The following is a 12,691-nucleotide window of genomic DNA, read 5'->3' as shown; positions in this document are numbered from 1 at the left end:
AGAGAGAGAGAGAGAGAGAGAGAGCTGATGCAGAGTTAAGCAGGCAGAGCCCAGCTGCACACCTTGCCCGGCCGAAGCTGCAGGAAGCTCCTGCACCCTCAGCCCTGTCGGTACCAGGTAGAGGTCAGAGCAGAACAAAAGGGAAAAAGCGAAAGGCCCCGCGGGTATGCACGCTCACACACGCACGCAGCCCCACAGACCAAGATTCATGCATGCAGGGGGAGGGGTGGGCAGAGCCGGGATGGCCTGACCCAACGCTGGTGGGGCAAGGGGCCCTTGGATCAGGAGCGACCTCACCTTGGTAGTTCTTATATACCCCGCCAAACATCCCAAACACGCGGCCCGGCCAAGTGGCCCCCCTCGGGCTGTGCGCCCTGACCATATTTAGTCAAGCAGGGGAAAAAATAGCCTGTCAGCTGGGCCGAGGCTGGCCAGGCAGCAGGGAACAGGGTGGGAGCCCCGGCACCATTGACAGCGGTCCTGGGTTGCCCCGTCCCCCTCCCAGTCCCTCCCTGATTAGCCTGCTACCGGCTGTCCCTGTCCGAATCCCCCTGCTATTTTTAGCTAGGCCCAGTACAGAGATGCCTCCTACCCAGTGGGCACTGGCCTCTCTCTGAGGCGACATCAACTCATTCCTGAGTGCCCTGGGGAGGCTGGAGTTACTCCAGGGAACGGGGCCCAGGGAGGGAGATGGGTAGCTCCCTGGCCTTAGTCCCCTAAAGGCCCATCTGGCCCAGGGCCTCAATGTCTCCAAAGTGATACCTTTTTGCTCAGAAGTGGGGTTGGGTCAGGTAGTCACAGAGCCACCAGTTTTCCTGAGGGTCCTAAGCCAATATCAGGTCATGAGAATTGCAGGTCACCTTGGACAACAGATAAGGCCAACTCAGTTGTCCTATCTCCTTCCTCCAGACCCTGGCATCAAGGGTGTGTGGCTAGAAGACCCCATGTCCACAAAAGTGAGTACACTTGGGAGTGGCTCCATTTTGTTCCCACCTGGGTTATATAAGAAACATGGCTTGGGAACGTGGCCCCACTGGACTGGGACTCAGAGTCTAGCAGCCTGGAATTGGTCAACTATGCAGAGTGACATTGAGCAAGTCTCTACTACCCTGCTACTGTCAACTACAGTGACCACAGGCAATTGAGGTGATTCTGGGACTATTGGTGGAAGCTTCAGGCTCCGCAGCGCTCGGGCAGCCAAAGACTTGCTGCTGTGTCAGAATCCACTAGAAAACCTCCCTCCTGTAGGCAGGGAAGTGTCCTCTCTATACTGGCTAACCTGGGGAAGCATGATTATTTACATCTTCCCAAGAGACACAGCTGAGTAACCTGCCTCTCCAGGCCACCTCACAGGTGATAAGAGAAAGACCCTTTCAGCTTCACTCCAAGGTTCTTGGTCACCCAGCAGGGAAGGACACTGACAGAGACCAAGACCCGTCTCCAGAGGTAAGACAGAGAAGAAGCCATATCACACAGAGGTGAGAGCCATACACAAGAGAGAAATGGAAGTCACTACAAAGGCTGGCTGTGACCAGTGCTGGCCAAGTTGTGGTGGGTACAGAGCTCAAGGTGTACCCAGTGAACCCAAGGCTCACACACCTCTAGGCTGCCTCTTTCCCAGAGAAGGTATAGTGGACAAAGATCCCAGATCCCCCAGGACACCATTAAATAACAACTTGCAGAAGGAAGCCTCAGCTTCTAGCCTCTTGGAACTTCACTATCCACCTACATGGGGGCCAGGCACCTCCTCACAGGAGCAAGGAGAAGTTCAGCTGGGACCACCATGTTACCTTAGGTCCCCTGGATACTGCAGCTACATGTGGTTAGGCATGGTAGGTAACACAAGCAACATTCAGGCAGTGGAGTTGTGGAGAGCCAGCCTGGGCTATGGTGAATACCAAGCCTTCAGGAGCAACAAGGCAAGACTCTGCCTGAGAATAAATAAATAAGCAAATAAACAAATAAGTATTGTGCCCATGATGACATGGATGGCTGAGAAGTCCTCCAAAGCAATCATCCCCAACACGTTTACTCTTGTGACTTTCAATACCTGGTTTTGATTCTTGGAGAATGAAATGAATAAATGATGGATGGATAGGTAAGTGAATGAATGACTTACTCAGTCACCTGACAGAACCACTGATCACTAGACAAGTAGGCCCAAGGACAGGGCATGGTGGAGCTGGAAACCCTGGCTAGAATCATGAGTGTTCAACTTGAGTTTGGGTGATTCTTGCAATCATGATGGGTCAGCTCAGACAAACATACAGAGATATTTTCCCACAGCTGTGTGGGGTTCATACAGAGACTAGCCTATATCTGGGGAACCCACAATGAAGCAAAGCCAACCAAGATCCTCTGCTCCACCCAGTGAGTTCTCGGGGACAGGGGTTTCATGCATTTTATACCTCAGCAGGGGCCAATCACAAAGCCTGGACAAGCCAGTCCTGTCCTCCACCCAGGAGCAGGAGCTAGAGCACCCTTGTCATGGGTTGTAACCAATAGTTATCCCCACAAGCCCACTGGCATTGGGACTAAGCAAGTGACTTCCTTTAAGCTATCTTGTCCTTGTACCCATGAACACAGAGCTCTCAAGAGTGGCGTGCGCTTCTTATTTCTTCCCCCAGCAACAGGACGAAGGAGACACTTCTCCCATCCAACTCTATATCTTCACTCCCACCCTGAGCAGTTCATGCCAGTGTCTGAGAGGTCCCTGAAGCGGCATCCATGGTATAAACAGCACAACCCAGATGCTGTCCACTAGTGACCAGGGAACCATACACACATTGACAGGATGGAATATTATCTGTGATAAAATCCAAAGCACTGCTACATGCCATGACTCTTGAAACTATGATGTGGAGCCAACACAAGGAGCCACACACTGAGGGTGCTCAATGTGAAGCCAGAATAGGAAGATCCAGGGGTGGGCAGGGAGAGAATGACTCATGAGAAGTGGGTCTCCTAGAGGTGATGAGATGACCCAGAGGGAAACAGGGATGACTGATGTACAGTATTGGGTACCATAGATAGGTACCTGTCCAAGGATGTTCTCTTCAAAAACAGTTCCTTTTATCTTGTTTTGTTTTGAGACAGGGTCTCACGTAGCCCGGTTTGCCAGTAAGCTTGCCATGTAGCTGAGGATGACCTCAAATTTCTGACCCTCTTGTCTGGACCTCTGGAGTACTAGGATTACAGGTATGCATGCCACTCCCAGCTTGGTGCCTTTATCTTACAGGAATTTCTCCTCTACTGAAAAATAGACAAATCTAGCTGAAGGCCAAGTCCACCCTCTCTTCCTGATGACTCCATTCCCGGGCTCAGAACTGCCTAGACCTGGGTATGGGTACCTGGATCTTCAAGGGCCTGGCTATAGTTTCCTTGGGGACATGCTCCAAGATGATATGAGTAAACCCCACTTTCCCTACTCAGTCCTGTCTAGAGCTGGAACATGCTGTGAAATGGACAGAAGATTGCCCCCCCCCCACCTTCTCAAGAATACTCCAGGAACCTCAGACCTTGTCTTTTTGTGTGAGAGCCAACCTTGTCAGCCTGCTAGGATTTAGAATCACTGTGGAAACACATAGCTGAGCATGTCTGAGGAAGTTCAACTGAGATAGAAAATGTGACCCAGCCTGACTATGGGCCACAGCATCCTGTGGGCTTGAGTCCCATGTGCTGAATAAGAAGGGAGGCGTAAGCTGAAAAGCAATGCTCATCCCTCTCCGTGTCCTGACCTCAGATGCAGTGTGATCAACCACCTTGAGCTTCTGCAACCATTATCCCTCACCAAGATGGACTGCATCCTCAAACTGTAAGCCAACAGAAGCCCTTCCTTAAATTACTCCTCTCCAGGTATATAATAACAGTAATGAAAAAAAAATAACCACCCCACAGTGCCTTGCATGGCAGAAGGTGTTAGCTTAAGGGATTCTGGATGGAGATGGTCCTGATCATCCTAGACACAGGATCCTTATAGGGCAAAGGATAGCAGAGATTTGGGAGTACATGGTACCACTGGCTTTGGATGGAGGAAGGGGTCAGGAGTGGAAGGTTGAATGATCTAGAAGCTTAAAATCAGCAGGCATAGACTCCCCTATAGCCTACAGAGGGAGTCGTCTGACATTAGGTTGCACTTCTAGCCTATAAGAAAATAATTGAGCATTCAAGGGCTAAACGTATGGCCATGTGCTACAGAACTGGTAGTACACTTTGTCTTGCGACTTTCCAGGAAACCCTCCCTGAGACTCCTCATGACCTGCACACATGGTAGAATTAGCTTTCATATGTTCTTTGGCCCTTACCAACAATACCCAGCATGCCCCATGCTGAATTCCAAGGGAGTCAAGTAGGAAGGTATGGAGAAGGTATGAAGTTCGGAGAAGGTCCCTGGGCCAGGGAGGACACCTGTCAAGGAAAAAGACTGGCTTGATGGATACTCCTGCCCGTGTCCTGTGGATATGCCTATGGACCAATTTTCTGTGCTGCCCTGGCCTGGGCCTGGCTTGACTTAGGTATGGATACTGGCTCCATAGGCAAGCAAAGCCATTGGGAAGATAGCCTGGGCTTCATGCAAATCCATGACCTCGCTCTGCCAGTGTCTACACTATATATACACAGCTCTGTCCAAGATGGCTAGCTGGTCATTAAAAACAGGAATTAAAGCAGGTATATCAGGGACCTAATGTTACTGCTAAAAATGGTGTCCCTGGTGCATATCAATTCAGCATGCTTGGTGCATGTGCCAAACTTCACAGAGCTTTTATGAGTCCCCAACAGAAGATAGAGCCTGCAGAATTGCCCAGTGTCAACTAGCCAGCACCTTGGCATTTGGGGTATATACTCATGGAGTGAAGCATCTCTGGTGGGGAAAGCTTGTGTGTGCCACTGTGGCCTGTGGAGCAGAAGGGGCAAGAGGAATGCACATGAGCATGAGGCATCTTTACCATGCTACAGGGCCCATGAGCATGAGGCATCTTCACCGTGCCACAGGAGCCCACAGCTCCCACTGCACCTGGGAGGCTGTCACTGTCAGACCTGGGATACTCACAGGCATCAACACACACACACACACACACACACACACACACACACACACACACACTCCGTAGCAGTAGAGGAAAAACCTCCCTGGCAGCTCATAAAGAAAGGTATATTTCACTGCCACAGTGTCAGCAGAGAGCAATCTGTCTCCTGCGATGGACGCCCCATTCAGTATGATGACAGCTCAACCATCAGCAGATGCAGGATGCTTCAGGATGCCCAGCCCAGGGGATAACAGTTTAGCTTCCAGCCAGACCTCAGCAGCTCCAGGTCAGCACTCAGAACCCGGGACAGATAAGGAGCTGCAGGCTAAGTAGAGGGCAGGTCCTAGGATCCAGTCTGACCCCTTGAGTCTGGGGCCAGGCAGAGCTCTTAAGCTCCCCACCACTCACCCCTACCCCCACTTCCCAGCTAAATGGTGGGGCTCAAAATCAGCTTTTCTATAAGCCACAAAATGCCTCCTGTGAAGGACATACCAACATCCTGGAAGAGGACCTTAGGCGACAGGTAAGCCAGGCTTCAAAGCATCCTGGAGTCCACAGTCTCTCCTATTTTGGACAAGTGGAAACAGGGTTGAGATCAGTGTTGGGGGTGAAAAGGGAGCTCCCTATGGCCCCCATCCTATTACCTGTCATCCTTGAGGACAGTCAGATGGCACCCTGATTTCTACTCACCACAGGATGACCCTATAGGCAATGAAGGACACAAGAACAAAAATGATTGCTGGTGAGCTCCTTATCTCATGTGACCCTGACTGCTTTTATATCTAGATGGATCCCACAGGCAAGGATAAGGGGAGACAGACCAGTAGACAGATGGACAGATGGATGGTTAGTTGGATGGATGGTTGATAGATGGAGGATGGATGGATGGATGATGGATGGATGATGGTGGGTGGATGGATGGATGGATAATAGATGGATGATGGTGGATGGATGGTTGTGTGAGTGGGTGAGTGGATGGATAGATGAATGGATTAGTGGATGGATAAGTGGGTGCATGAGTGGGTGGGTGGATCGATGAACAAATGAATGGGTGGGGGAGAGATGAATTGATTGGTATGTGGATGGATGAATGAACAGATGGACAGATGAATGGATGGATGGATGGATGGATGGACAGATCGGGGCAAATTCTGACCTATCTTAAAAATTCTGCCCAAATGTTAAGTTTCTCCCTGGGAGAGACTGTGCTGGGATTCAGAGCACACCAAAACCTGCTGTAGAGCAGTCACCCAGCTCCTGTTAAAGCCTAAGCTGAACAATCTGGGGGTTACAGACTCTTTTCCCTGGGGCTACCTCACTCTGCCCACCATTTTGGCTCCTAAGCCACAGCAATAGGCTCAGTTCCCAGCCACTGTTCCACCACAGACTTCACTAGGGCCTCCCAGCTAGCCCCAGCTCAGGAGTTATTTCTTCACCACTACCCACCATGCTGAGCCCCCTGCTAAATAAATCCCCATGGCCTTGAACTTTATGATCCAGACTGCCCTCTGCTCTGCCTTTGCCTGGACAGACCACTCCCAGGCAAACCCACAAGTCCTCATCTTCCCAAAATGTCTCCCTGATTCTACTTCCTTGACACAAGCCAGTGTATATTCGTGAGCTCTGTCCTCAACTCAATCCAGAAAAAACTTGACATCCTCTCTGGGAAGCAGTCCATGTACTTACTACACAGTTAGGGATCAGGGAACCATGGTGACAAGGCAGAAGGAAAGGAGAGCTCAGTGTGCAGTCTCTGAGTAAAACATAGTAGGGGAATGGGGACGAGGAGAGTGGAAGGCTGGCTGGGAAAACTAAGGCCTGCCGTGGTGAGTTCTTCTGGTCCTTCCAGAAGCCTCCCACCTCAGATACCTTCCTCCATGTGCCTGCAGCTCTATGAGTCCCCGCTGCCTAGCCTGGTTAGGTCTGCAGGTCCCGGGCACTAGAAAAGCCCTGAGTGAGGGCTGGTGAGATGGCTCAGTGGTTAAGAGCACTGACTGCTCTTCTGAAGGTCCAGAGTTCAAATCCCAGCAACCACATGGTGGCTCACAACCATCTGTAATGAGATCTGATGCTCTCTTCTGGTGTGTCTGAAGACAGCCACAGTGCACTTACATATAACAGTAAATAAATCTTTAAAAAAAAGAAAGGAAGGAAGGAAGGGAGAGAGAGAGAGAGAGAAAGAAAAAAAGAAAGGAAGGAAGGAAGGAAGGAAGGAAGAAAGAAAGAAAGAAAGAAAGAAAGAAAGAAAGAAAGAAAGAAAGAAAGAAAGAAAGAAGGAAAAGAAAAGAAAAGCCCTGAATAATGGGACCACATTTCCAACAGCCACTTTCTCAGGAAGAGCCTGACTCTGGTTGCTGTGCCATACTAGGGTCAAAGCCAGAGCCACTTTCATCTACCTCCAGTCCACACAGGGTCTTCCCAGTTCTGAAAACCCTTAGGACAAGGCCCTTGGAGTGACACTGAAGCTGTGCACTGGAGAGCATTTCATAGGTTAGCATGAAGCATCAGCTTAGAAGGCAGATGGATGGAGGGACCCTCAGCATCCTGCCATCCATTAGCCTCCCGTGAACCTTTACACTCTCTAAGGCTTGTGTCTTGTTGTTCCCAAGATGAAAGAGGTCACTTCTACCATCTACATTACTGAGTACAGTTCTCCAGATTCCTGAAGACCCTTTCACTTCTGTGACCCTGCCGCCTCCTATTCTGGTGTTCATGAAAAGGTACCAGAAGTGGGGTGGGGCAGGAAGGTAGGGACACAGAGGAGCATCCTGCAGCAGTTTCCTGCCTCACTGTGGACCTGGCCTACCTCCTTGCTGCCATCGCCACCTGCCTTATGGTCCTACCCAACAGAGCTTCCCCCCTCACCTGGGGAAGACATGTCAGTACCCTCAAGACTCACAAAGCCAGTGGAGTATCAAACGCATGCAGCCCACTCAAGCTTGCACCTAAAGGGATGGGATCTACCCAGTGTCGAGTGACTTCACCTGTGCATGGTCTTCACAGTCCAGAACCCATGTTTAGGACAGAACAAACCACGTTTAGGACAGTAAGGCTTTACTGAGCCACCTGGTCCCTTCTGGGAAAATTAAAGAGGTAAAATTCCAGGGGCTATTTCCCGATACCCTCTTTCCCTGAGCTCCACACAAGGAGGGACCTTGCCACTCAGAGAATTCCCTAAGGCAGATTGCAGGCTTTCTGGCTGGGCCATTGGCCTGGCTGGAAGTTTGTCACCAAGCTCCTATGAAAGCTTTGTGTAACACAAGAGTGTCCCAGCCCCTCACCACCACCCCCCTACCTAGCCTTGGCCTTGGCCTTGGCATCTCCCTCCTCCCAAGGGAGCCTCCAAGGTTGAGCTTCTATGCTTGTCAGCTCCAGCTTCCCACTGATGGATTCGAGGGCATCTCCTGAGGTCTCCCCTAGAGAAGGGGTGGTCCCCAGAGTCAGGGGCAGCCGCCTTCTCCTGAGAAAGTCCTCCAAGGAGTGTTGATCCAACAGGCTCTCTCCCACAATTAGCTGTTCCTTCATCCATGCCCTATAAATATTCATTTTGGAAATGTTATAAAGATGCTTTTTTTAAAATGCCAAACTCATTTGGATAAAGAGCTGAACTGCTGCCAAATGCAGCTGGCACACCGGGCTGTAAGGGGCATAGTGCAGAGGCTGCTGGTGAACAGTATCCCCTAAGCTGTGTGGCACTCTCTGGGGGATAGTTCAATTTGGGATGGGTTTTGACTCTTTGAATGGGACACTTACAAACATCGAGGCGCACTTAGGATATGAGTGTGTTGTGGGCACAATCCACAAGAGAGTGAACCATGATAGCCCTGAGACCCTTCTTTGCAGACCTGGGTAGGAGATGACCTCCCAGGAATGCCTCATCACTCCATCCAGGGTTCAATCTGCAGGCAACTCTACATCTCAGAGGCCTCAGCAGCCTCTAGCATTACCCTAACTTGCCATGTCCCCCATTTGGATCTCTGGCTGGACAAACCGAACTCACTATGTCCACAGGGTAATCTGCGAATCTGGGCCTGGGTGGAGGGCACCTGCCCATCCTACCCTCCTGCCAACTGTGGCTGGATGTTAAGATCCAGAGGGTTTCACTGCTTTTGATAGTCTCAGGCACAGGGTTAGACACACTCTGGAGTTCCTGAGAAGGTTCAGCTCTGAGGCATAGGGTCTGGCCATACTCCCAGGTTCTGCCCTCCAAGTCTTACTTTCATTGAGAACCACCTGCTGGAGAAGGAGTCATCCACTTTAAAAAATGAGGTTCTGTTAAGTCGTGACAGATGACTCAGCCATCTCATATAGTTCCAGAGGAAGTAAAATTTGGGTTCTCAAAACCTTGGAGGTATTCCTCAAATTTATTACAAGCCCTTATAAATTATTGAATTGGAGTCCTCGAGTATCTTTTTGTGGAGAAAGCAGGCTTGTGGTAGTGAGTGTCCTTCATCTGGAGACTCCCCCACTGCAGCTTGAGGATCCCTCAGGAAATCTTTGTGTCAGAAGCCTGGACTGGGAAAGCCAGATCCACAGGATCAGAGCAGGGGCTCAGCCTTGAGAGAGAAGGAGGCCAGCAAGGCTGAGGAAAACCCACAGGCATGGCTCTCTGGAACCTTCATCCATCTCAGCCCAGGATGTTGAGGATGCCCTGCTCTCTAGCTCATCAAAAGCTTCCTCTGAAAACCCCAAACTCTCTAGGGCCCTCACTGTTAATCACTCACCCAACTCCTTAACCTACAGGTATCAGAAGGGGTGTGAGGAGGGGTGGGTCTGGCCTGAGTGGAGGTGGCAGCCATGATCTGAACTCTGCCCAGAAACCTTGGGAGTGGGAAGCATGGTCCTTGCCATTGCTGCAGAAACAAGGCTATCTACTCCATAGCTTCAAGAAGCTGAGCTCCATGATGACCTCATGAGCTCAGAGAGGACCGACCTAGAGAGACAGTCCTAATTATCACCTTGATTTCTATGTGACGGCCCCAACCTGAGGCCTTGCCACAGTCGGTCTTCCATCCATGCAGACCATGGAGTGACCCAAGAAGTGGATCCCTAGGTCCTTCTGAGTCAAGTTCCTTAAAACTCAGAGTTGTCTTTTTGTGCGGGTGGTAGACCATACCTGTTCTGAGTCCAGAGACAGCAGAGCTTGGAGTCATGGCTCTAGACTATCTTTTGTGCTCTGTTCCTCCTTCTGGCCTCACCAAGAAATCCCACAGACTCCAAATTCCCTCTCTGGAGCCATAGGACCCTCAGGCCTGCAGACCTCCTCCTCATACCTCCCTCCCTACATTGATAACACAGTACTCACTAATCTAGCTACACCAAACTCCTCATAGTGTGCACTGACCACACTTCGACAATGGCTTCAATAGTGTGGTATTCTCAGAAACACTGGGGTGGGGGACCCAGCACTGCAGTGGGTAGTGGGTACAGGGTCTCCAAGGCAGAACATCCAATTTGTCATATAAGACTCTCTGCAACCCCCCTCCTGGCAAAGCTGCTGCCTGCAAGGTCCTCTTTTGAGGCCCTGGGGTGACCTTCACCGAGGCTGCGATGCTGTCTGCGCTAAGGCATTCTGCATTCATGGTTATGAGTGGTTTTATTGCCCAGTCAGTAAGAACCTTCTGATTATGTCATTGCAGAGGTAGCTAGATGCCAAAAAATATGCATTTCCTTCCGTCTGCTGCTGACCCTTCTGCCTTCATGCCAGCTTTCTTCTGGTGCCTCTCCCATGCCCTCTGTGATAAATAGGATCTGGAGATGCACCAAGGCTCCCTGGGGCTGAGCTTGGAATAGTAGAAGGCCCCCACAGTCATTTCAGGTTCTCTGGTCCCTGTCAGGGAGGGTAAAACCTGCTCCCTGTGAAGCTAATCCAAGACTGGCTTCCCAGGACACTTGTCAGCCTGGCTCCTTGGGCTCCTCGGCTACAGTGGGGGTGGAGACGGCCTTAGTGCCCAGCCAGGACACACTGGGAAGCTGACATCAGTGCAGACTCATGCTGCACACTGGGCACCTGTTAGGCAGACCCAAGAATAGCCTTTCCAGGGGGCCAAACAGCCTGTCAGAGGCAAGGAGGAACAGAGGCCATGTGACCCCCAATCCTCAGATGAAGTTGATCTTCTCTTAGACACAGGAGTGTCTGATGCCCTGACACTGGACCTATTTGTGTCTAGTTCTCCATTTATCCACCTAGGAAAAGCAGGTTCTCGCCCACCCTCCATGTCCTCGTGAGGAAGAGAAGACTCTCAGACCAATAGTAAAGGCCCAAATGGGGAGAGTGTAACCCTTTGGATGCATGTTATTCGTGACTCAGGGACTCACCTCACCCCCAAATCCTTGCTCACTTAAAATTGCACTAGCCCAACAACTTTCAGCCCCACCCAGCCCTCAGAGTAACCTGGTATACCTGTCTCCAGGTTAAGTCAGCTCAGGGTAGGGACCAAGACCCATCTAGGATGAACCAACTCTGGCATAGTCAAGGGCTGGGTTGATGCTATGGGTGCCAAGAGAATGACAGGAGACCCAAACAGATTCCTTCACACACCCTGGACACCTTCTCCTGGGCCCAACTGCACAAGCCTCTCTTGAGGGTTTTCCTTCAGGGCTAGAGACAGAGAAGAGACAGCTAGGGGGCTCCCTTGGCTCCTCAAGCACCTTTTTCTATTCCCAGGACCACCTCTCCCTAGCCAACACTTGCTCTTCAGTATTTCCTGCTGCAAACCTGGAATGGCCCTTCTCTCTGCCTCTGGGCCTTCCCACGCCCCTTGTAAGCCTGAGTGGATGGAGTGTCTTCCCTACTCCCACCAATGTCCAAGCTCTCCATGAATAAGTGTTGCAGGACCCAACCCCAGTGCCCACATCTGGTCAGGCTTTTAATTAGCCCATAAAGAAATAAGTCTCCCTGAAACCCACCTGTGCCCTGTTGGCCAATCTGAATGACCAACTTCAGCAGCAGGTTGGTCAGGACACCTGTAACTTCTAACACCAGGTGGTGTTACTTAAACAAAGTACTGCTCTCCTGTCCCTGTTCCTAAGCATGTAGCCCATGAGCCAGTGGCCCTGGCAGAGATAGGGACAACCCAAAATTGTTGAGGTTTGGTCTTGCTGTGTATTGTAATGTTAAGTGCGGGCCCCAAAGACGAGAGAGTCTGCACTTAGTCCCAAGTGACACTCTGTGACTTTGTCCCCAAGTTATTTTTGATTGGTAAATAAAAATGCCAACAGCCAATAGCTGGGCAGAAGAGACACCGGTGGGGGTTTTAGGATTCCGAGCTTGGGGTCAAAGAAGAACCACAAGGAGAAGAAGAAAGTGAAGAAGAAATGGAGGAGAAGTGGCCATGGGTTAGGTGAGTCATGAAAACGTGGCCCTGAGGGCTGGCTGGCCAATTGGAGTTATGAGCAGCCCAATTGAAACATAGTAATAACTTGGGGTTATTGATAGAAAAGTAGAATTTAATAACCTAGACAGTAGATATCTGCCCAGGTCTTGTGCTGTTTAAGGCTTATTGTAAATACAAGGTTGTCTATGTCCTTTATCCGGGAACTGAATCCTCACAGCAGGATACAAATCCCGGACTGGGATTAAAATTTTCTACCACCCAAGATACTAACCAGGGCCCGGAGAACTGGTTTAAGTCAGGACAGTCAGGAAGTAGAGGCAGCAGATT

Source organism: Mastomys coucha, unplaced genomic scaffold, assembly GCF_008632895.1.
Source record: "Mastomys coucha isolate ucsf_1 unplaced genomic scaffold, UCSF_Mcou_1 pScaffold15, whole genome shotgun sequence".
Taxonomy (NCBI): domain Eukaryota; kingdom Metazoa; phylum Chordata; class Mammalia; order Rodentia; family Muridae; genus Mastomys; species Mastomys coucha.
The sequence above is the reverse complement of the archived record's forward strand: the minus strand, read 5'-3'. Positions refer to the sequence as shown.